Here is a 23,849-nt window from a genome sequence, read left to right on the forward strand (position 1 = left end):
TTACTATTTCTTGTCTATTGCTCTTGTTTTTTTTTTTTTCAAATATCCCTAAATTTTAAATTCTCTATGAATTTATTGATATTTTTATCACATATATAGATAAATATAGACACTTTGTTCTTGACTTTATAATAGTTTTATAAAATAGAAATTAGATTTAAACGAAAAATATAGCCACACATTGGGACTTACAAGTAAACAATAACATCAGACTTGAGCGATTTTAAAATAAAATCCAATACTTATTATGATATTCGAAATTAAATCCAACGCTTCCTCGACGAGTTAAAAAAGTTTGTTATCAAACATACTTATAGTAACGTAAATGGATCTTGATATAAAAACGGGTCATTAACTGTCAAAACTTATATTATATTTATTGAAATATTCAAAGAAAAAACTTCAGTTTATAATGATGTCTAGAATGAAACATGTTTAAAGTTCTTTTTTTTTAATTTATAGCGAGGACATAATGACTAAAAATATAATTACAGCGAATTAACGACATAGTAATAGCAATATATTATAATGCTGATATTTTTATATTTTGGATATAAATTTGTAAAAATTGTTTGTAAAAATAATAAATAAATCTCTTGACAAATGATAAATTTGCTATTTTATATACATTGAAATCAGAAAATATTGACAGTATTTATTGATTTTTTTTATTTATTTTGTCAGTTATTATTGGTTGTAATTTTTTACCACTAAGATGGCAAACAAGCATACGGCCCATCTGATGGTAAGCGGTTACCGTAGCCTATGAATGCCTGCAATACCAGAGATATTACGAAATCTCTTTATTCTAAACTAAATTATTCTATACTGAAGAAATCTCTTTATTCCTTTTTTGAAGAATCCCACGCTGTAGTAATATTTATTTACAGAGGAATAACACCTGAGTCCTCAGGAATGGCAACGCATGGGGGGGTATCATGGGCGAAACAGCATACTCTGTTATATCCATGGTGCTACTCATGTCTATAGGCGACGGTTACCACTTTCCATCAGATGGGCCGTTAGCTTGTTTACCATTCTAAGTATTATAAAAAAAAATTCCTGTGGGTGATGTAAGAAGTGTAGGTAGGTAGCTACGGTTGCCAACCTGGTTACTGGAAAAATCTCAGTTATGGGGAAGGCCTATGTTCAGCAGTGGACAGTTTATGGCTGATATAATAAATATTAATATAATATTTATAATAATAATCTTTTTTGAAAATATCCACGGTGTATAGGAAGTCTAAAACTGTAGAATTTCGTTCGAGTTTTTTGTGAATTTAAATAGAAGTGCTTCGTTCTACAGCTACTATCAACGTCGGAAGAGACACCTAAAAGTAATTATGGTTTTTTTTTTGGACAACTACTATTATTCTTAGCGTTTGCGTAATACGTTGTCTCGTAAACTGCGCCTATCGGTCGTCGTTATCACCGTTTTTGCACATACCAGCTCTAGTTGAACTTGTTTTAATTGGCTCAAGGAAGCACGCTTCAACAACTCGCGCCGGTGAGATCAACGTGCCCCGTTCCAACTTTGAATGTTGGCGCCTTTTCACAATACCACAGATTATATATGCATTCGAATAAACGTTCGTGTTACTGGCAATTCGGATAGAGGAACTTTTTATAGTTTTTCTGTATTTTTTATTTTAATTTTTTAATAATGTGCACACAAAACGGTATAAAAGAACCCTTATAACGATTTTATCTGTCCTTTCGTATCACTGGTGTCGTCATTTCACTGATTTTCCAAAAAAAAAAATTAAAAAAAGTTGGGCTTAAAATTTCAAAATGATCATACTGGTCTAAGCGAAATGGCTTCATTTTTATATTCTAAAACTATATTTGACTTATTCTTTTTGCTAAATAATTTATATTACCGTTATTTATAAACGGATTTAAAAAAAAATAATTATTTGTCATACGAACTGTCTACTGCTGAACGTAGGCTTCCCCCATAGACAGCCATAAGGAATGGTCCCGAGTAGTATTTATTAACCCCTGCGATGTATTTGAAGTCGTCGCTTCATATAGTGGGGGGTAGCCCTACACTGCTTTTGCATGTATGGGGTCGCCACTCAAGAATCTCTCTTCTCTATCGGTTGTCAGTTCTTCGAGCTATGTGACTAGTCCATAGCCACTTCAGCTTTCTTTTTTTTCGAGCTATGTCGGTCATTTTTGCGAGTACAGTCCACTGCATGGTTGAGTAACTTCAAGTTACAGATTAGTACCACAGAAACTTTATCAAAATCGCTTCATTTATTTAGTTTTTAAATTAAAATATAATTTGTTTTATAGAACACAATCTTGCAAAATGGTTTTTTTTTTGATGGGTGAAAATGGTAACTCCGCCTGCGCTAACGGAATACGCTGGCGGAGCACCAGTGAAGGGTGATAGATGGGAATGAAAACAGGCCAGTTAGCCTATCATGATGAATTCATCAGGAATTAACCATGATAGTTTCCAGGGAGAACCGCGAGGAGGTAGACCTGGTTGGGTATATTGCTAGCAATGGGATTCTCAGTCTCTATTACTAACAATCCATTTCCCCCCCTCATACAAGTAGTTAGACATTATTTATATTGGTGTATCTTATATTATTAATTTAAAAAATCCAAAAATGTTATTTATCTCCATCAAGCCTACTTGTTTTTAATGATTATAATAATTATTAAAAGGGCTTATTAGACGGAGTTCGTGTAACGCTGTAACGGTATATATATATATATATAATTAATTTATTATACATGTGATAATTATCTTTATAATTTATAACTCTGGCCAAAAGTGATTAATGTTCACGATAAAGAGCTTATCATGTAACATACATGCACCAAATCCATAGCACGGATAGCTTGAACTCGAAAGTTATTATTTAATTGATACACCTGTTTATTATACTATGTTATAGTAATATATTGTGTTTTTTTTTTTTATGCAACTTATAATAGTAAACAAGCTGACGGCCCACCTGATGGAAAGTGGTAACCGTCGCCTATAGACATGAGCAGTACCATGGACATAACAGAGTATACTGTTTCGCCCATGATACCCCCCATGCGTTGCCATTCCTGAGGACTCAGATGTTATTCCTCTGTACCTTGTAAACCGAAACACAGCCATGCAAACACGACTGCTTCACGGTAGAAACACGAATGGGACAGAGGTGCCCAAGCAATTGACTTTTATAAATTTCGTGACCATTTATTGCAATTTTGGCGTGAGTTTTAATATTTAGTGAACTAGAAACATCATGTAACCATATTCATTTCTCTGAATTTACAATCGACGCGAGCTGTTCGTGCTACTTACGAAGTTACAACTGTAGAGCATAGGGGGGAAAGGGATTGTTAGTAATGTATCAGCCCCATTGCTAGCAATACCCCCTATCAGGTCGACTTTCACGTTGTTCCCGCTGCAAACGATCGTGCTGAATTTCAGGTGCATTCATCACGGTGGGCTAACTGACCTGCCCTTTCATCCTCACCTATCATCCGTCACTGGTGCCCCTCCAACGTATATTCCATTATCATCCATTGGACAAAAACTACAGAGTACAGCACGCGACTACCGAATACTCATTAATAAGTAATAAGCGAGTTACTTTTAATAACAAATAAGGCTGAGATCCGTCTCATTCAGAGGTGCATTAGCAACCCATAAATTAAGAGGATAAACGAAAAAACGCGACCTGCCTCAAGCCATGAGCGGTATGTATGAATATGTAAAATAATGGAAACAAAGCCGGCCGGTCCTTAACCCGACTATTTGGACGCGTGCACTGCGCTCGAATCATGCTGTCATTATACATTTGTTATAGCCAAATTTGGTAAGTTGTTGTATTTTTTTATGCTATTTAGAAAATGCAAGCAAACTGACGGCCCACCTGATGGTAAGTGGTAACCGTCGCCAGTAAACATAAGCAGTATCATAAACATAACAGAGTATACTGTTTCGCCGATGATACCTCCCATGCGTTGCCATTCCTGAGGACACAGGTGTTATTCCTCTGTACCCTGTAAATTCACTGCCATATTCCACCCTTCAAACCGAAACACAACCTTGCAAACACAACTGCTTCACGGTAAAAACACAAATGGGACAGAGGTGCCCAAGCAAACAACTTTTGTACAAAGTCTCCCTCTGATGTTTTCGTTGTGCCGCGTGGAGTCCGACCTGTACATCATATATTGACATTATTAACAATTTCTTTTCTTCCATGGAATAAGTAGAACTTTATGTCCTTCTTCGTTCTGTACAGTACTTGTCTATAAATTTTCATAAGGATTAGTTAAGTTGCTAAGTAGCAAAAAACAAACAGACAAGCTCAATGTTACATTTATAATATCAGTCAGCATAAACTGTGGCCAGATATTTTTAGCAGTTGCATCTGTTATGCATTTTTATGACAATTTCAAAATATAAACACATTGCCACGGTTCATATAAAATGACGACACAACCGCCAATAATTGACAACCACTAATGACAATATCTCTGAACTCGTGCGCACATCGGTAATGGATCACGTGCGCGGCCGCGCCGCCTATTCAAATAAGTAAAAAATCTCGCGCGTTACAATTATGACAGCTACGCGCCGAGAGCGTAACTTGAAGAATTTATTTGAATTACAAATTGAACGTACAGCAGACAGTTTTAGCGCGGAGCGAATAAATAATTTGATATTATGCAAAGTGATGATACCTCAACCGCCACCGGCGACCTTGACATAGAGCCATAAATAAGAATATCTTAAGCACTCATACATATGGACGGCGGCTCGTACACTCAAATATGGTAAGTGCCGGCTTATGAATAAATTTTATTATTTAAAACTCGGAATGTTCATTACTAAAACAAATACTCGTAAGGCGTAGTAATACAGGCTGATACAGTTTGCGGGCGGCCGCGCGGACGGCCGGACCGTGCCGTACCTCTACGGGCACGGGACGGGACGGGACCAGTGGGATATTGTACGAGTAGGAGCGGGACAGTTCGCTTCGTTGACTATTCATAATAAAAATAACGCCTTATAAATATTAATGAAAATAATTTTACAATACATTCGAAACGAAATGAGAAGTGTTAAATTTGACGTTGTCATCTATTTGCATGCAATATGTTCCAAAACATATCGTTTTCAATTAAAGTTTTTTTTTTAAAGTGAAATGATCGAAAACGGTTTAAGTTAAGCCTGATGATGTTATTCTGCTATTTCAAGTTTCCCATGTTCGTATATTAACGGGAATTAAATAATGTTATTGTAATTTTTTCATATCGGAGTTTTATAAGTTATGTTTTGCGATTTCTCCAAGTAGCAGGTAGGTAGGTATAAAATTTGATCAAAATGAGTTTTTACGTTGATCAGTAGACGATTTAGCGCTAATAAAACGTTCAAGGTGAGCGGCAGTGAGCGACGCCGCGACGCGGGCTGCGCCCACGCTCGACCCGCGCGCCTGACGTCAACACAATAGTCTCTGTACCTATCTGGGATACTTGCAGAACAATGCCTCTTATCTACCTATAGAAATCGCATTACGCAACCACTGACACCTATAACATCTCTATTTTGGTCGCGACTGTTATTTCCTTCAAACTTTGAACAATATTGCTTTAGTTGTTTTAGAACTCGTGCCGTATGTGCAATTCAGAAATTCTGACTAATACGTACGGCGTCATACATTTTGATTTGTCTATTTTGCACGCATACAGTAATCTGTATGAAATTATTATATCTCTACTGTATATAAGTTAAAATCACATAATAATGTTAAGTTTGTTCATTTCCAATGCTTTTGTTATTCGCAGTCTCATATTGGGAATAGAAACGCGAGATTTTGTGTTGTATTAAAATATTTATTATTTTATTATATTTTAAATGAATTAAACTGTGATACGTTACATTTACGCTAAAATGTTGCAATAAATATTTTGTGGCATATGAAACAAAAAGTGAACAGCCTGTATTGAAAAGTTCTCATGACCCGAAGCGAAATCATACAACGATTACATTCTCCACTGACAATAAAAACAAGACAACGATCCAGTGTTTTCATTAAACAAATTCGTGAATACGTAATGCAGCTCAATGTTTCATATTAATATTTATAGGATGGATACCATTTGAATAGATGGCCGATAAGCCTCGTTAGCAAGTGTGAAGTTAACGGCGATTCTATCTCAATTTGTTTCGTCCATTCTTGTTGTTAGCAATTTTCTTATGAGTTGCGTGACGCATATTTTTTTTTATATAATAATTCTAAATTAATTAAGAGTATTCATACCGAAATATGGTAATTTTCGATGACAAATAATTTTTTTTTTTCGATATTTTTGAATGATTTAATAATGATTTGAAATGTCAATCATGCAGTAGGATTTTTGTTGAACTATCATTGAAAGTATGTTAATAGTCGTGACTCGTGATTTTGGGAAAATATTCTTGTAATTTTGTAGAATAAAATTTAATTATATAAGTGTTTTTTTTTTAATAATAGTAACTGAAAGTTTGGACATTGCTGGTAAAAAGTATTTGCAAATAATCAAAATATATATATATTTGTTTATGCTATATATGTTTGTATATGATAATATTTATATAATAGTGCGCCACCTACTCTTTGTCTTTTTCTCAATGTCCTCTACCCGCCGCCTTTTGTATCACTTCTCATTAATATTTACTGTATTTGTTATTTCTCTTTTTACTTGGTGCAATAAAGTGTAAATAAATAAATAAATATACTGGAGTAAATGCAAAATATACCGTCAGATTTACGGACAACTTATAATTGACTATCAGTGCACTTTTTAAATGACCAATCGGTAATATTGAAAATTTCCAATAGTTTTTAAAAATTGACACGTAATTCCGAGTTCGATGTTGCTACATTTCGGTGTGAAGGCTCTTAAATTGAACGCCTCAGGCAGTATCTCGATCTTGTTTGACGCTTGTCAAGTCTCACATTGTAGGAATAGTTCTCGAAAATTTAATTAAAAACTTGCACCTGAATAGAGACAGAGCGCTGTGTGCTTGCGTGTCTGTGTGCGTGTGTGAATGCCCGTGACGTCACACGCACACACGACTGTTTCATTGAGCGTGTGACGCGTATCGCGACTTGATCTACACAGTATAGGCGTAACTCTGAACATGCTTTGTAATAATCGGATTTGATTAATTTTAAGAATTGATTTTAAGTTAAAATTACAGGGTATCGTCTTAATAGATTAGCTTTTCAGCAGTGGCAATGCACGAGGTCAGCTATGGGTGTCACGGTATATTTTGTGAAACCCGTGGTGCTGTTCATATTTACAGGAAACAGTTCACACTTTTAGTCAGTAATCGCTCAATAAAAAAGGTTTAAATTACGAAATATCAGATTCTGATGATTATCTCTTATTCAAACCAGATGAACTCCATCTTGTTATTTTGTGATTAAAGTAATTTGTGTGTATGGGTTTTATAAAACTGGGAATGACAAACAAGCTGACCGAAAATGTTAACCGTCGCCTATAGACATGAACAGTATCGCATTCAGAAGATTAATATTGTTTATGATAAGGCTCTTTTTATTTGTTTGTAATAACAAATTTTGATAACGTGCTCTTTCGTCAGACGGCTTGTATACTCGTATTTTCTATTATTGTAGATAGATAGATAGAAATACAAGGAAGACGAATTAGTTTCGCGACAAGACTTCAACGAATATACTCGTATTTTTTTTTTGTATAATTCTTCGTTTACTGTTTGTAAACGATTCCACATCTCACCTTGGAGGTTTCAATGTCAACACATTTATTAGTCATCGTGTTTTGGATCGTGTTTCGAAATAATTGAGAAATTTATTTTGAATCGAAACCAATGTTTTGTATTACTTGGAATAAACAACCTGACAATATATCTAAAAAAAAAATATCAATAATAATTTAAAACTATTATCGAATATATTTCCTTAAGTGCGTAAATTCATTGGCGCTAAAGTACAATAATTTACACATACGTAGGAATTAGTGAAACAAGCTATGTCGCGTCTATGTCTACGCGATGCAACACAAAAAGTATTTTATAAATCAATTCAGACCATGGTCTATCTCTATACGAAATTTAATCAAAACCATTCAGACGTTTACGAGTGACTTGGCAAAGAGTTAGTAAATATATTTGCTAAATTTTGTAAACGATTAAAACCGGATATTAAATAGTGACTCTAGCCTTGAAAGACCTTATGTTTTTCGATAACAAAACGGCGATATATGGTAAGGCAAGTGATACTAAACTAGTCAGCTAAGATTAATAAAATTTCTAGTTACTATCTGAAACTGTAGTTTTCAATTTATGTATTATATTGCTTCATTATAAATTAATATAGTTTACACTATTGTATTAGATTTTTACCAGAGGGAGACTTTGTACAAAAGTCGATTGCTTGGGTACCTCTGTCCCATTCGTGTTTCAACCGTGAAGCAGTTGTGTTTGCATGGCTGTGTTTCGGTTTGAAGGGTGGGATATGGCGTGAATTTACTGGGTACAGAGGAATTACACCTGAATCCTCAGGAATGGCAACGCATGGGGGGTATTATGGGCGAAACAGTATACTCTGTTATGTCCATGGTTCTGCTCATGTCTATAGGCGACGGTTACCACTTTCCATCAGGTGGGCCGTCAGCTTGTTTGCCATTCTAAGTTGTATAAAAAAAAAAAAAAACGATATCTTTACAAATTTTGAACCGAATCTGATACTTGTACATTACTAAGGACAGTTCCTGTAATCGTGAGTGCATATACTACACTACGATCCTTGTACTGGGTGCAGTTGCAGACATGGTTAACGACAAAAGGAAGGATATGCGTACGTGCCTCACAATGCCGAGAATGATATTATCCCGGTTTTTATAGGGGCCGTATTAGGAGCGACGCCAGGGTCCGCGACGTGTGTAGACTCCACACAAAAAGTCAACTTTGTTTATTGCTTTAGTTGCTGATCAATAGCGACAATGTAAAGGATTGTTGTCGCATTGTTTCATTCCTACGACGTAACACGGTACCTATCTTTTTATTAAATGGGTGTAAATTGAATGGCCACCCCATCTACGCTACGGGTACACTAGTGAAAAGGTGGTAATTGAGAAGTTGACCTATAGTGATGTATTTACTAGAAATCATCATCATCATCTCAGCTTTTATCCGTCTATTCCTAAATATAGGGGAATGAAAGGTTCTTAAGTGGTGGTGGTATGGGCAAATTCAGTGCAGGACAAAAACTATATGGAGTGACGACCTCCAATGCATTGCAAGGAGTCAGTGAATGCAGATGGCTTAGGACCGTTCCTTACGAAAATCTATGGCTCCCTCATGAATGGCCTATGAATATAACCTATTCAATTGTTATTAGAAATAATACATGATAATTTCTAGAAGCGCATGGAGGTCGAATTGGTATATTCCGAGCAATTGAACTACTAGTCATTATTACTAACAATCCCTTCCCTTCATCGTTGTGCTAAGTATACATATATGGCACTTGTGTATTAACTTCAAGTAGTTCTTAGTAACAAAAAAAATTTTTTTGATGATAGTAACATAGTCTAACGCTGAATGCACTCAAGTGTGCTTTAACTAGACAAGTACGGTTCGAACCATAACTACCGCAGTTTATGAACGTTTGCAACAACGGAATATTGCAGGTTACATTTGCGCGTTATTGAGTCTTTTGGAATGACGGTCTTGAGATTCAAGTTCAATATTTTAATTGAGCATTGGACTCCCATCATATTGCAACACAGAATTTACGAATAATTTGTCATTAGCACAACGCTCGAGGTAGTAAATACGAGACAAGATCGCGAAATATAAATCAAAACAATATCAAACGTAATCCTGCCTACGCAGTGACAGGCACAATTCTAAATCCAAAACCTTCAACTTACATAATACAATCAACATCTCGTTTATTTCTAAACGCTGCAGACAAATCCTTCTGTCACATATAAAATTACCAAATTCCATTTACATCACTCGTGAACTTTATGATTGAGACATAGAGTTGATATCGGCTTGTTTCAAGATTTAGATATAAATTTGTGTAGGTACTAAGATCCGATTAGGTCAGGAACGATAATGCTCGAGTCGATTCGTCGACAATACTCGACTTGTATCGCGACACGCATCTCTCTCGACAATGTTCCGTAAATACAGTGGTTTATTGTGGGCCGACCGAGATGAAACCTCACTGGGCGAGATTACAGTGGAGGTGAGAGGATTTGAGCTCGTCACATATCACCCATTCTCGGAACATTTATCGATTCAGTGATTATCGATAGTCGATGAATGAGGTTAAGTAGTATACAATGTATTATGGATAAATTTAGAACTGTCGTTGATAAGGAAGTAAGCTAGTAAACAGGCGTGTACCATGTTGCAATCGCAATCAGAAGCTCCAAGTGACAGGGGACAGAATTTTTAAGTCATTTGTTCTTTAGTATAGGATATGTGTACGCTGAGGATGTTTTAGAATACTTGAATGAGGTATTAGTATTAATTGATATAAATATATACTAAAATTTACATTTTTTTTATGCAACTTAGAATGGCAAACAAGCTGACGGCCCACCTGATGGAAAGTGGTAACCGTCGCCTATAAACATGAGTAGTACCATGGACATAACAGAGTATACTGTTTCACCCATGATACCCCCCATGCGTTGCCATTCCTGAGGACTCAGGTTTTATTCCTCTGTACCCAGTAAATTCACGCCATATCCCACCCTTCAAACCGGAACACAGCCATGCAAACAGAACTGCTTTACGGTTGAAACACCAATAGGACAGAGGTACCCAAGCAATCAACTTTTGTACAAAGTCTCCCCCAAATAATAAATATACTTAAAAATATGTAAGTTGTACTATATTATACACGAAGATGAGACTAATAGATAATATTTACTGCTCGGATAAAGTAGACATCAACTTTTTGTTTTAATGACGGTTTAGACGGAAGTCTTTTGTGCATTGACGAAATAATTAACTGATGAACACAAAAGAAATATCTAAATGCAAGGTACGTAAAACTATCCAACACATAGAAAGAAATCAACTAAGGAAAGTTACTCCTAGTGTTGATATTAAAGAAATTTGAACACAGGAGCAAATAGCTGCAGTGTTCTGTGATATAATTTAAGGATTTAAGTCGTAGCTGTAATATTTGGTTCTAAAGTGGCAGGATTTAATTCAGGTAAATTTCTGTTTTCAGGTAACATAGAATAATTACGAATATTTAATATTTTGCGGAAGTATCACCAGTATTCGGAAATGACAAAAACTGTGAGAAAACAAAAGGTCACGACCCGGTACAAGGTCAAGACATCAGAAATCTAGATAGAGCCGACGTGTCCCAAACCGTGGGAACAGCAGACAATGGCTTTTGTAACACAATCCATAAATTTTCTTACATAATTGTGGCAATTAAAAGTTTTACGTTACATCGGCGGATCCAACTGTACATGATCTCGTAGTAACACGCGTGGATTAATCCTGACATATTTTAGAAGGTATTGTTCCACCTCAATATGTCTATATTAATATTACAAAAAATTGAATATTTGTTTGATGAGTAATGAATTTTACAGTCAATTTACAGGGTACAGATACATAACACCTTGGGCTTCAGGAGTGGCAACGCATGAAGGGTATCACGGGTGAAACAAAACACTCTGTTATGTCCATAGTACTGTTCATGTCTATAAGCGACGGTTTCCACTTCCCTTCAGGTGTGCAGCTTGAAAAATGAACATACTCAAAAATTACTCAACAAATTAAAAAATACTTTCATCCATAGAAAAGAGCAGCGAGTAAAATATATACTTTCTACGTATTACTTTTGAGCAAATTCTATCCATCTTTACGAAGCCTGGTCGTATCGTTATTAATTTATAATGAGAGCAGGTGGCATTGATATTAATCAAATAAATACTACAAAAGTGATAAAATATTATACCAAGATGTATGAATTAAATATTTCTGTCTCAATTGCTTCTGACACTAAGCAGCTGGTTTGGTTTGGTTTGGTTTGGTCATTTGGAGAGGATGGATGAAAGAAGAATTACGAAAGAGATTTATGGAGCAAGACTGAATGGAGATGTCAGTAGGGGCCGCCCTACACGGACGTATGTTGACCAAATAGGCGACGTGCTGAAGAAGAGCCAAATTAAAAGTACCCGTAGCCGGCGAGCGTGTATGAAAAGATTGGTGAATGTGGAAGAAGCGAAAGAGGTTTGTTTGAATCGAAGCATTTGGCGTTCCATTGTTTCTGCTTACCCTAATGGGAGACAGGCGTGACAGATATGTATGTATGTACTAAGCAGGATTCTTTTATTATTATTCTGACCATTTTGGATATCATCTCAATCTCATAATAATAGAATCTTTTTGACCCAAAAGTGAGTAACATGCAAGTGATGCCTTTGACGCTATAAGGGTTTATGGGTCAGTTGTGGATGTACTTTAAAACAGTACTCTCCCTTCTTCGGGTGTTTTTTATTTTTTGATGGGTGAAAATGACATGGTAACCCCGCCTGTGCTAACGGGATACGCTGGCGGAGCACCAGTGAAGGGTGACAGATGAGAATAAAAACAGGCCAGTTAACCCATCATGATGAATTCATCAGAAATTAACCACGATAGCTTCCAGGGAGAACCGCGAGGAGGTCGACCTGGTTGGGTATATTGCTAGCAATAGGATTCTCAGTCTCCATTACTAACAATCCCTTTCCCCCCTCTTCGGGTGTAAGCAACCTTAACTAAATATACAACATTAATAAAAGCAGAAAATAGATTTACAACTCTCAAATAAATTACAAATCTGCCGGAGAATTACTTCAAAGCACACAATAAACTGTAGTTATCACCGGATGTGATCAATTTAGAAATGATAGTCTCATTTTTGTGGCAAGCTCTATCTTCATCGAGGTTTATAACACATATGTTGGCGCGCGGCTACGCTTATCTCCTCACAATATCTGTGCTATTGTTCGAATGTATAATTTCCCACGTGGTGGTGTTCCGTAGTAATGACCTCTGGCGGACACTTCCTCAGATGGTGACGTTAAGATTTGATAGTGGATAATTATTTTTATGTGATATTTACAAACGTCTCGTGTAGTCCCGGCATAGAATAGGCAACCCCTTCCTTTCCTATGGGCGTCGTAAGAGACGGTTAAGGGAGGGTGAGGGATGGGCAGCATTGTTTTTCTTAATACATCTGCAAAGCCTAACTGCGGTTTCCAATCCGCCTGCCAAGCGTAACAACTACTGGCAATGCCCCCTCCCCTCCCATAGGAGGAGGTTTATGTTCAGCAGTGAACAGTAAAAAGCCGATTATTACGACGATTTATAAAGTTATATGTATTAGCAAAATAATCAACTGAGTAGCTGCAACTCTCCCTGTGTAAAGTGTGTTCAAATTTAGCAAAAATGGTTTCCATGATACATATAATGATAAGATGGTAATATTTACTAATAAGTCTATTCCAATTAATAATAATATACTCCGAAATAATATTTACTTAACTCTTTTTTTATTATTAATTTGATAAAACAGACTCTCACGAATTTTTTTTTTGAAAAAATTGAAAAAATCTAATATTTTTTGCAGGGGGAAAGGGATTGTTAGTAATGGAGACTGAGAATCCCATTGCTAGCAATATACCCAACCAGGTCGACCTCCTCGCGGTTCCCCCTGGAAACTATCATGGTTAATTCCTGATGAATTCACCATGATGGGCTAACTGGCCTGTTTTCATTCTCATCTATCAACCTTCACTGGTGCTCCGCCAGCGTATCCCGTTAGTGCAGGCGCGATTACTATACCATTATCACCCATCAAAAAAAAGTTTTGCTATTTGAAATGGCATGTAAGCTGATGTCCAGACGCTCATGGATAGTGGTAACTGTCACTTATAGACCTGTACTATAGACATTACAAAACGCACTATGACTTTGATAGTGCCTCCAATTCTTCTTTTTCATTTTATTTTTATATTTAAAAAAAATTGATTAACCTATCAACTATTGTCTAAGTGCAGTTAATTACAAAACTACATAATTTTCGACTGTTCTATCTGTAAAGTTGTCCGGTCGAGACAGAATAAGGAAGCGGCGCGGCTATCAGTAGCCGCGTATCAGTACACTGTTTTCCTTTGTTATTCATACGTTAAAACCACGTAAAGTGGTTATTGAGGAAACGCCTTGGTGCGGTGCGTCACGACGCGTCTCACAAGGACAGTGTTAAGTAGGTATAAAATTGACAGCTCTGTGTGAACAATAGATATTAATTGTATATTATATTGCTTATAATTATGTATGTTCCGAGATAATTCGATTAGTTAGTTAGCTAATTCATTCTGTCCGAACATGTATGCTTCACGGTTAAATATTTTTTTATGCAGCTTAGAATGGCAAACAAGCTGACGGCCCACCTGATGCAAAGTGGTAACCGTCGCCTATAGACATGAGCAGTACCATGGACACAACAGAGTATACTGTTTCGCCCATGATACCCCACATGCGTTGCCATTCCTAAGGACACAGGTGTTATTCCTCTGTACCCTGTAAATTCACTGCCATATCTCATTCTTCAAACCGAAACACAGTCATAATAAATCGAAACAATTGTCGTTCTTTTAAAACAGTATTTTATCAGTACAAGTAAATATTTGCATTCAAACATGAATCGAAAATGATCTAAAAAATATTGGTATGAGTTTCTCATATCAATAAAATTTGATATGAGGAACACAAAATTATAGTCGTTTTTAGACCCATATCTTATTGAACAAAAAATGTTACATTAGAAAAAACGTTCAAAATAATGATTTTAATTTTAATCTCTATAAAACTGTACTCTTTTTTCTGTGTACGCGATATTTTTACCATTTCTAAACCAATTTACTTTTTAGTGATGAAACGAAAAGGATAAACTACTATTGCAGTTTTATACTAAATTAGACATGATTTTTATTATACCACGATGGTGATAAATGAGCTCATCTTAGGCTACAGTGATCAATATACCATCGTATATTGATCACTGTAGCCTAAGACTGAAGAAAGTTGATTTATTTAATGAACAATCTCATGTGCTAATTTAAAACATAACTTATCCATGTTACACAAGTTTGCGCGTTTTAAAAAAATAAATTACAATCATTTACTTTATACTTCAATCTAGTTATATGTGTTTTTTTTTCCTTATTTTAATTAGCTGCCTCTGTATATTTGTCTGTTTCGTTTTTTGTAGCAATCCTAAGGCCCGGATACAAAATGGTTTGGAATAATGCTCTTGACCTCTGGTCCCGTTGCGTCCGGTTCCTATAGTGGCCAATAGGTCACAAGAGCTATTAACCCACACCTGCCTGAATTTTTGGTATCGTTGCATGTGATCAGATGTAATAAATTTGTTGAGAATTCTATACCATGATAGTCATTATCATACATTTTGTCGCCCATATTCGATATCTATATTATTTTAATTTCAATTTATTTTAAAACTTATCACTACTCTGTTACCTATTCTCTCTGTCAGATTATGTAGACATCTGTAAGTGGTGAAAAACAAATCGACCTCAAATACCCAATTACGGGTACTTAGGTCCCACAATTAGGCTTAGGTCTCATACTAAAGTCAAAAATATTAATCTAATCATCTAATAATGTCATCATGCACAAATTTTTGCTTTATACATCAATGAAAATCAACATATAGAGGACTTTATCCAGTTTAACTATAGGCATGTTCCTCATTTCACTGCATTCTACTATTTATTTTTATAACAGGTTCATCCCAATTATATTATATATTTTACCAGAGGAAGACTTTGTACAAAAGTCGATTGCTTGGGTACCTCTGTCCAATTCGTGTTTCAACCGTGAAGCAGTTGTATTTGCATGGCTGTGTTTCGGTTTGAAGGGTGGGATATGGCGTGAATTTACTGGGAACAGAGGAATAACAACTGAGTCTTCAGGAATGGCAACGCATAGGGGGTATCATGAGCGAAACAGTATACTCTGTTATGTCCATGGTACTGCTCATGTCTATAGGCGATGGTTACCACTTCCCATCAGGTGGGCCGTCAGCTTGTTTGTCATTCTAAGTTGTATAATATATATATATATATATATATATATATATATATATATATATATATATATATATATATAGGAAAAAAAAACTGAGCGTCCAATAACTGTATATTTTCACGACTTTTCTTAGATAGTAGTAATGCAGTGTGCAAAAAAAGTGAGCAAACTTAGAAACGAAATTGCCTTTTTTTCTATACTCCGTCTAGAACAAGACTCCAAATGTTTTTTATCGTGTTAGAATTGTGAATATATGTTTTTGTATTTAATTTTGTGATCGAGACAGACAATTTTATCAATTTCTTTGGCGAATAATGTAAACCTGCTAATGCCTTATTTTATAAAACAGAGATCAAACGAGCATGCGGTCCGCCTGATGATTGTGATTTTGTATTGTATTGATTATGAATTAGCCTCTCAATTACAGGGATCGGGAAGCATTACTTTCTCTCGATTAAAAAGACACAGTATCCAAAGACTGGTAGAAAGATTTACTGACAGAAACTGAGAGCTAGTTAATGGAGTGGCCTCATCATATATTAAGAAGATTTACACCTGACATCCAAACAGCAGATTAGATTATTCTTCTATAAAGAACAGATTGCCAATTAGCAGACTGGAAATAAAAATTGTATTGATATTATTATTTTTTAAATTTATGCGAGCTACAGTTCGCAGTGCAAGATGAGTCGCTGAGACGTAAAGCGCCATACGCCTGAAGAACTTCCAGATGAAATAAAAAAAAATTGTCAGAAACGAAAAATAAATATTCTTTATTTCCACTTGTAAGTTACATATAAAATAATGTATTTATAAATGTTGTGAGCAAGGGTGGATTTATCTCTGACAGAGATCTCTTCCAGGCAACCCAGTACAGTAAGAAAGCATTTCGTCAGCGGGCAGCTGAAGTGCTACAACTATTAATACATAAACAATACAGTAAGTTTATAAAATTCCTGTTGTGCATGTATGCATTGTAATGATATTGAGTGTATTTTTAAGCTATGTTCATTATCATCATCTTTATTCTTTCAGCCATTATCCGTCCACTGCTGGACATAGGCCTTCCCTATAGACTGCCATAAGGAACGGTAAGAAGCCACCTGCATGCATAAGGTGTTCATTATGCATTGAATAATAATCTAAACTTTATTTGTTTACTAATTTTCTTTGAAATTCATTTAGCCATTAAAGTGCAAAAAAATAACCAAATTCGTCTTTATTTTTTTTTTTTACTATATTATTTATTCTTTCTTTTAAATTTATATAAAAAGTTCAAAATTTTTAGTATAGTTATCATAATATTAGTAAAGCTCTTTACTAATATTAAAAATCTAAAAGTGAGTTTGTTTGTTTGTCACCATGTTGCATCTTAACAGTTTAACCGATCACTATTAAATTTGATATACAGACTGTATGGAATAGACCAACCTCAACCTCAACCAAGCCATACAGCTTTATCTTCAAATTCGATCACATTTCTTTATATCGGTCTCAGCTCAAGTGGCTAATATAGTATATGTCATATATGTGTAAGTATATTTGTTATTCATATATATTTATTCGTTTATATAATGTAATTTTAGTATGTATGTATATCAATAATTCCAGTATTCTGACACTTCCCTATGGTTGACTGGGAGAGAATGCTTTTAGCATTAAGTCCGCCATGTACACATATTTGTACTAATGAATAAATAAATAAATGGAAAAGGATCCTTTTTATCCCGGTTAGTAAACATATCCCAGTCACGCAGACGAAGTCGCGTGTAAAAGCTAGTTACAAATAAACTCAAGTAGAAAGGAAAGAAACACCACCTGATAATATTGCTAAAAAGACAATCGTATTTAATAAAGGAAATTACTTTTTTGGTGTTCTTTGCAATTAATTTTTGCACGAATTTATTGCTATGCGATATAAATATCTAACGACGATGTAAGTATACGATACAATCAGATAATGTTAGAGGATCGTAATTAAATATATTTATTAGGCAGTAAAACTTAATTACAGCAGACCAGAGTACTACACGAAAATACGGTCGGATAATTAGATAGAACGTAATCTTTATTAGCCTTATTTGTAGAGATTTGGAGGTATCACTGAATTATTTTTATTGCTATTCATATAAAAAAAAAAATTGGCGTTTTTATTAAATAAAAATGGCTTTAATTAACACAATAATTGTTTTGTCTGTGTTGTCCTTGTTCGCTTAGAATAAAGTAGTTTTTTTTTTATGGAACATAGAATAGCAAACAAGCTGACGGCCTATCCTATGTAAAGTGGTAACCGTCGCCTATAGACATGAGCAGTAGCATGGACATAACAGAGTATACTGTTTCGCCCATGATACCCCCCCATGGATTGCCATTCCTGAGGACTCAGGTGTTATTCCCTTGTACCTTGCCTTTAACACAGATAATGTCATTAATGTTTTTGTTTTTTAATATTATTAAATTGTTTATTATAATAACACTGGCTGAACGGTATATAAAGTTTTATTAACTTCCTTATTAGAAAAATCTAAATTCTGAATATGGAAGATGTCTCCATATATGTATATCAGAGAGAGCATTTGTACAAAGGACATCTACTCGCGTACATCTGTTTCACTCGTGTTTCTGTTAGTTTTTTTTTTTAATGGATGATAATGGAATTGTAACCCCGCCCACGCTACCGGTATACACCGGCGGGGCACCAGTGAAGGATGATAGGTGAGGATGAAGCAGGTCAGTTAGCCCATCGTGACGAATTCCACAAGAATTGTTCACGATGGTTTCCAGGGGGAACCAGGTGGAGGTCGACCTAATAAGGCATATTGCTAGCAATGGGTATGAAAAACTTCATTGCTAACAATCCCTTTTCCCCCGTGTTTCTGTTGTGAAGCAGGTACGCTCGCATAGATGTTTCGATTTCAAAAGTAGGATATGACAGTGAAATTACAGGATACGAAGACATAACTCTTCAGCCTTCAAGAATGATATCATGGGCGTCACAGTATATTCTGTGATGCCCATATGTTTATAGACCATCAACTGATCTGTCAGCTTGTGTGCTATTCCAAGTAGCGTAAATACACATTTTAGCAATACACCACCGATTTTTTTATACTTTTCTAGATCAGCATATTTTTATTGAATTGAAAACCCGCCAAAGCTTTCAGAACGCTATCAAAATTAAATAAGACGTTATCAGTAATCCGGCCATCAATCGTCGGCAGACGTCGCTTACACAATAGCATTACCCTCTTTTTGAGCTTTACCCTACACCGCAATACAATGCCGTCGTGATGTATGAATGTATTGGATGTGGCATATTGAATTAAGTATTCGTAAGATAGTGTCAATTTAGAATAAAGCCGTTTGCTAATTTTTTTATATTAAATTTTGGCTCAAATTGTAAATTTTGATTTTCATCTGTCTTAAGAAAGGTAAGGTAGGTTGTTTGAAGTATATACATAAGTACGTATATATATGTCGATCTGTAGACCTTTAACATAACGTGTAATCTAAACCTAATCATAACCTTCAAGAAAAGAGCATATTCCTTTTTAAAAGGCCGGCAGCACACCTGCAATGCCGCTGGTGTTGTGGGTGATCATGGGCGGCGGTAGTCATTTACCATCAGGTGAGCCGCATGTTAGTTTGCCCCCTGTGTCGTAAAAAAAAATGAGTTGATTAATATTTATAATGTAATATGTTGTCGATTATGGGAGTAATGCAGTCAACATGACGATATATTATATTGATAAATATCTGTAACCAAAATGATGACTATAGACTCTCAAAAACTTACAAATTCAATATTTTGGATTTGATGAGCTTCATTCATTATAAGAAGCAGCAACTCAAGACATAACATGGGACTATTATCTATTGATTGCAGGATTTCTCAAAATTTATTCAGAATTAGCGTAAGTGTCACTTGACCAGAGGGAGACTTTGTACAAAAGTCGATTGCTTGGGTACCTCTGTCCCATTCGTGTTTCAACCGTGAAGCAGTTGTGTTTGCATGGCTGTGTTTCGGTTTGAAGGGTGGGATATGGCGTGAATTTACTGGGTACAGAGGAATAACACATGAGTTCTCAAGAATGGCAACGTATGGGGGGTATCATGAGTGAAACAGTATACTCTGTTATGTCCATGCTCATGTCTATAGGCGACGGTTACCGCTTTTCATCAGGTGGACCGTCAGCTTGTTTGCCATTCTAAGTTGTATAAAAAAAAACATATACAGAAAATACTAGCAAATTTTAATAACCTTCAGACATTGCTTGAGGATAGAAACAATTATTATAAAAAAAAAAATTCGAAATTTGAACGCTAACTACATGCTTGATTCGCACATCCTTGCAAATAATATCGCAAACACCCTTATAAACCTTTAACAATGCGTAACGAGCGATGCGCGTGAGCCCAGCTCTGGCCTGTCATAACAGTGATCGATCAGTGGCTTGATGAATCGATGCCCACGCCTTGCCCACCAGTCGTCACTCGTCACCGGCGACACAGTATTACGGCACTGTATCTCCACTATCACATATCTAATGCTGGAGACACACATTCGTAGTGTGTTTGGAGAATTTGGAGAAGGAATGTTTATTTCTTAATTTCATTTTGTATATTATATGTTTTTTAATGATGGTTAATGACTTATGTATGGCCCTCATTGAGAATTCGATGAAAAATATTTACATTTCGTATCATCTGCTTGGAGGCATGTCATCATAGATCTCAGGAATGGCAATGCATCAGGAGTATCTCAGTGTATTTTGTCATGTCTATAAGCGACAATTGTTAATTTCTTTGAAATGGATCCTGAGCTTTTGTAGTCATTACAAGTAGTATTATTTTATCACACTTTTTGTCGCTAATGTATAAAAAAATTTGGAGTTTTTATGTAGAGATATCGAGTAGTTACAGTATTGCAAGAAGCAAATTACGAGTACCATAATAAGAAATGGTTTGAAGCTGAAAATTATTAAATACTGTAACTTTAGGAAGATAATCAGGTCATATATAAGGTCTCTCCCTGTCCTTAATGATCCTACATGATAATATACAAACAACGTATTAGTGTAAATAGTTATAATATTTTAAGAGATAGTCTTTCTCTATCTTCTTCTTTGTACAGATTTTCGACAGCAGTGTGTGCGCAGCATAATTCCGGCTAATGTAATTAAAAAGTGATAATTCTTCAATAACCTTTGTGTCGTGGGTGTATATTGAGTTATTAGCGCCGATGATGCGGTTAGCTGTCTATCACTGACTATATATGATGGGTGATCAATTAATATTTTAGGATATATACAAGCCATAGTGTAGGAAGTTCTGTGGATTAATTTTGAAATACGACTATATGTATTCTTATATCTAGAGTTTAGATATACGAGTATAATATTGGGTGTTAACGTTTTGATATAAATTCAATTAAGTTTAAAATTTTATAGTTATAAATTATACCGCCTTTGAAAAATGAGATAGAACTCAATTTATACATATAAAAATTAATCATGGTTAGAGAGGGAGACTTTGTACAAAAGTCGTTTGCTTGGGTACCTCTGTCCCATTCGTGTTTCAACCGTGAAGCAGCTGTGTTTGCATGGCTGTGTTTCGGTTTGAAGGGTGGGATATGGCGTGAATTTACAGGGTACAGAGAAATAACACCTGAGTCCTCAGGAATGGCAACGCATGGGGGTTATCATGGGCGAAACAGTATACTCTGTTAAGTCCATGGTACTGCTCATGTCTATAGGCGACGGTTACCACTTTCCATCAGGTGGGCCGTCAGCTTGTTTGCCATTCTAAGTTGTGTAAAAAAAAAGGTAATTGAATATATTTGCATGATATTTAGTACACAAATAGACCATATCTTAGACTAACATTAAGATATTTTTATTCATGCAGGCAAATCCGCGGGTTACCGCTAGTCAATTAAAAACCTAAGTCGTAAAATTACTTATTCCTATACCTAGGTGTAAGTCCTAGATACAAACAGGTTTGGGTGCTTCGTGTTGGAGATTCAATAGATAACATATATTGTGGACATGTAATATTTAATCTGTCTTTTGTATACGACTGCTTGATTCATTTAATACATGACAAATGTAATTTATTTAGCTGCCATTTGCGAAAGTCGACTGTCATTTGTCGAATGGTGCGCTGGACATCGCGCGCACGTGACATTAATGCACAGGACTTGGATGTTGCTCAATATATAGTTGACAGTAAAACAGCTTCAAGTTTTTCAGCAATCATAACCGTAAAAAAATTTAAGTAGTTTGTTTCATTTGTGATTCGGCTAGGTTACAATTCAATTACAATATTTGCGCAGCTTGAGTAAATTATGTAAAGCTAGTACGTAATATAAACAACATACATAAAATGCTATATAAATATATAAAAGATAAAACTATATAAAAAAAATCATATGTTCAATGATTAGATATAATATGTTAATTGAACATTTAAAAAAAATTACTTATTTATTTAACTTCTGCATTCATGATGAATAACACCAAAGGTGTTCTTTATCAGTGTCACGTTTGCTGCAGTGCTAGCAGTTTGTTATATTTCTTTATTTTTTTTAAAAACTAGTTAAGTAAATATAATTGTAAATAATGTAATGCAATTGAATAGCTAATTTAAACCAGAACAGCTAATTTGCCATTTCACAAGGTAATGGTAATAAATCGCATTTGTAACAATTGTATTACAGTATACAGATATAGTATTTTCAAAAATATTGTCAATTTTAAAATGAGAAAAAGCTACGTTGTTTCGGATGTCTGGAAAGAATGTAAGAATAACAAAACAAATTTTACCAGAGGGAGACTTTGTACAAAAGTTGTTTGCTTGGGCACCTCTGTCCCATTCGTGTTTCAACCGTAAAGCAGTTGTGTTTGCATGGCTGTGTTTCGGTTTGAAGGGTGGGATATGGCGTCAATTTACAGGGTACAGAGGAGTAACACCTGAGTCCTCGGGAATGGCAACGCATGGGGAGTATCATGGGCGAAACAGTATACTCTGTTATGTCCATGGTACTGCTCATATCTATAGGCGACGGTTACCACTTTCTATTAGGCGGGCCGTCAGCTTGTTTGCCATTCTAAGTTGTAGTAGTCGTCAATTTTGCCTTCTAAGCCACACAAGTAAAATAAATCTGTTAAAGCATAGTAACTGATTGCTAACTATTTTCATTCTATAGTTCCAGAAACTCGAACTGCTTATGCAATTTCCCTATCGGTAGGTACTTAGCTATAAATATTTACCTGATTATCATGTGCTGTAAGCTACGCCAGGTATTGCGTATCAGCTGCGTCTGGCAAGTACCGCACCTGCGTCAGACCCAGAAGGCACGAGCAAGTAGGACGCGGTCGTGTTATCGCAGCGATCTGTCGCCATTGGGACATTAATCTGGCGCGTGATGACTGCCCAAGGTCGTGGTTAGAAAGGTGATTGTGCCACGAGTTATAGGCCTATGCATTTATTTACGTTAATTAGTGTTGACTTGTCACAAATCTATTGCTGAGATAATGTTTGTTGTCCAGTAAGGAAGAGATAAGGCGGCATTCCTTGTATATTGTATAATTCTCAGACCTATATATAAAACTAGGAAACATTTATAGCGCATTTTTGTTTTAAAATGGAAAATTTAAAAGTACACAGAGTAAATACACAGTATCGGATGTATATCTAATATTCGCCGTTTCTCAAGGCT

At 35.5% G+C, this 23,849-nt stretch overlaps 1 long non-coding RNA gene across 2 annotated transcripts; it reads left to right on the forward strand.

The window, feature by feature from the left end:
- Nucleotides 1–4,912: 4,912 nt before the first annotated feature.
- LOC128201277 (uncharacterized) lies at nt 4,913–17,328 on the forward strand. 2 transcript variants are annotated; one of them, XR_008253148.1, is made up of 5 exons: nt 4,913–5,325; nt 11,247–11,544; nt 15,291–15,438; nt 16,557–17,068; nt 17,165–17,328. It is a non-coding gene; the product is annotated as an uncharacterized LOC128201277 (long non-coding RNA). The 2 variants fall into 2 exon arrangements; XR_008253147.1 differs by lacking the exon at nt 15,291–15,438.
- The last annotated feature ends 6,521 nt before the right edge of the window (nt 17,329–23,849 follow it).

Source organism: Galleria mellonella, unplaced genomic scaffold (assembly GCF_026898425.1).
Source record: "Galleria mellonella isolate WM207_F2 unplaced genomic scaffold, CSIRO_AGI_GalMel_v1 utg117, whole genome shotgun sequence".
In the NCBI taxonomy this organism is placed as follows: domain Eukaryota; kingdom Metazoa; phylum Arthropoda; class Insecta; order Lepidoptera; family Pyralidae; genus Galleria; species Galleria mellonella.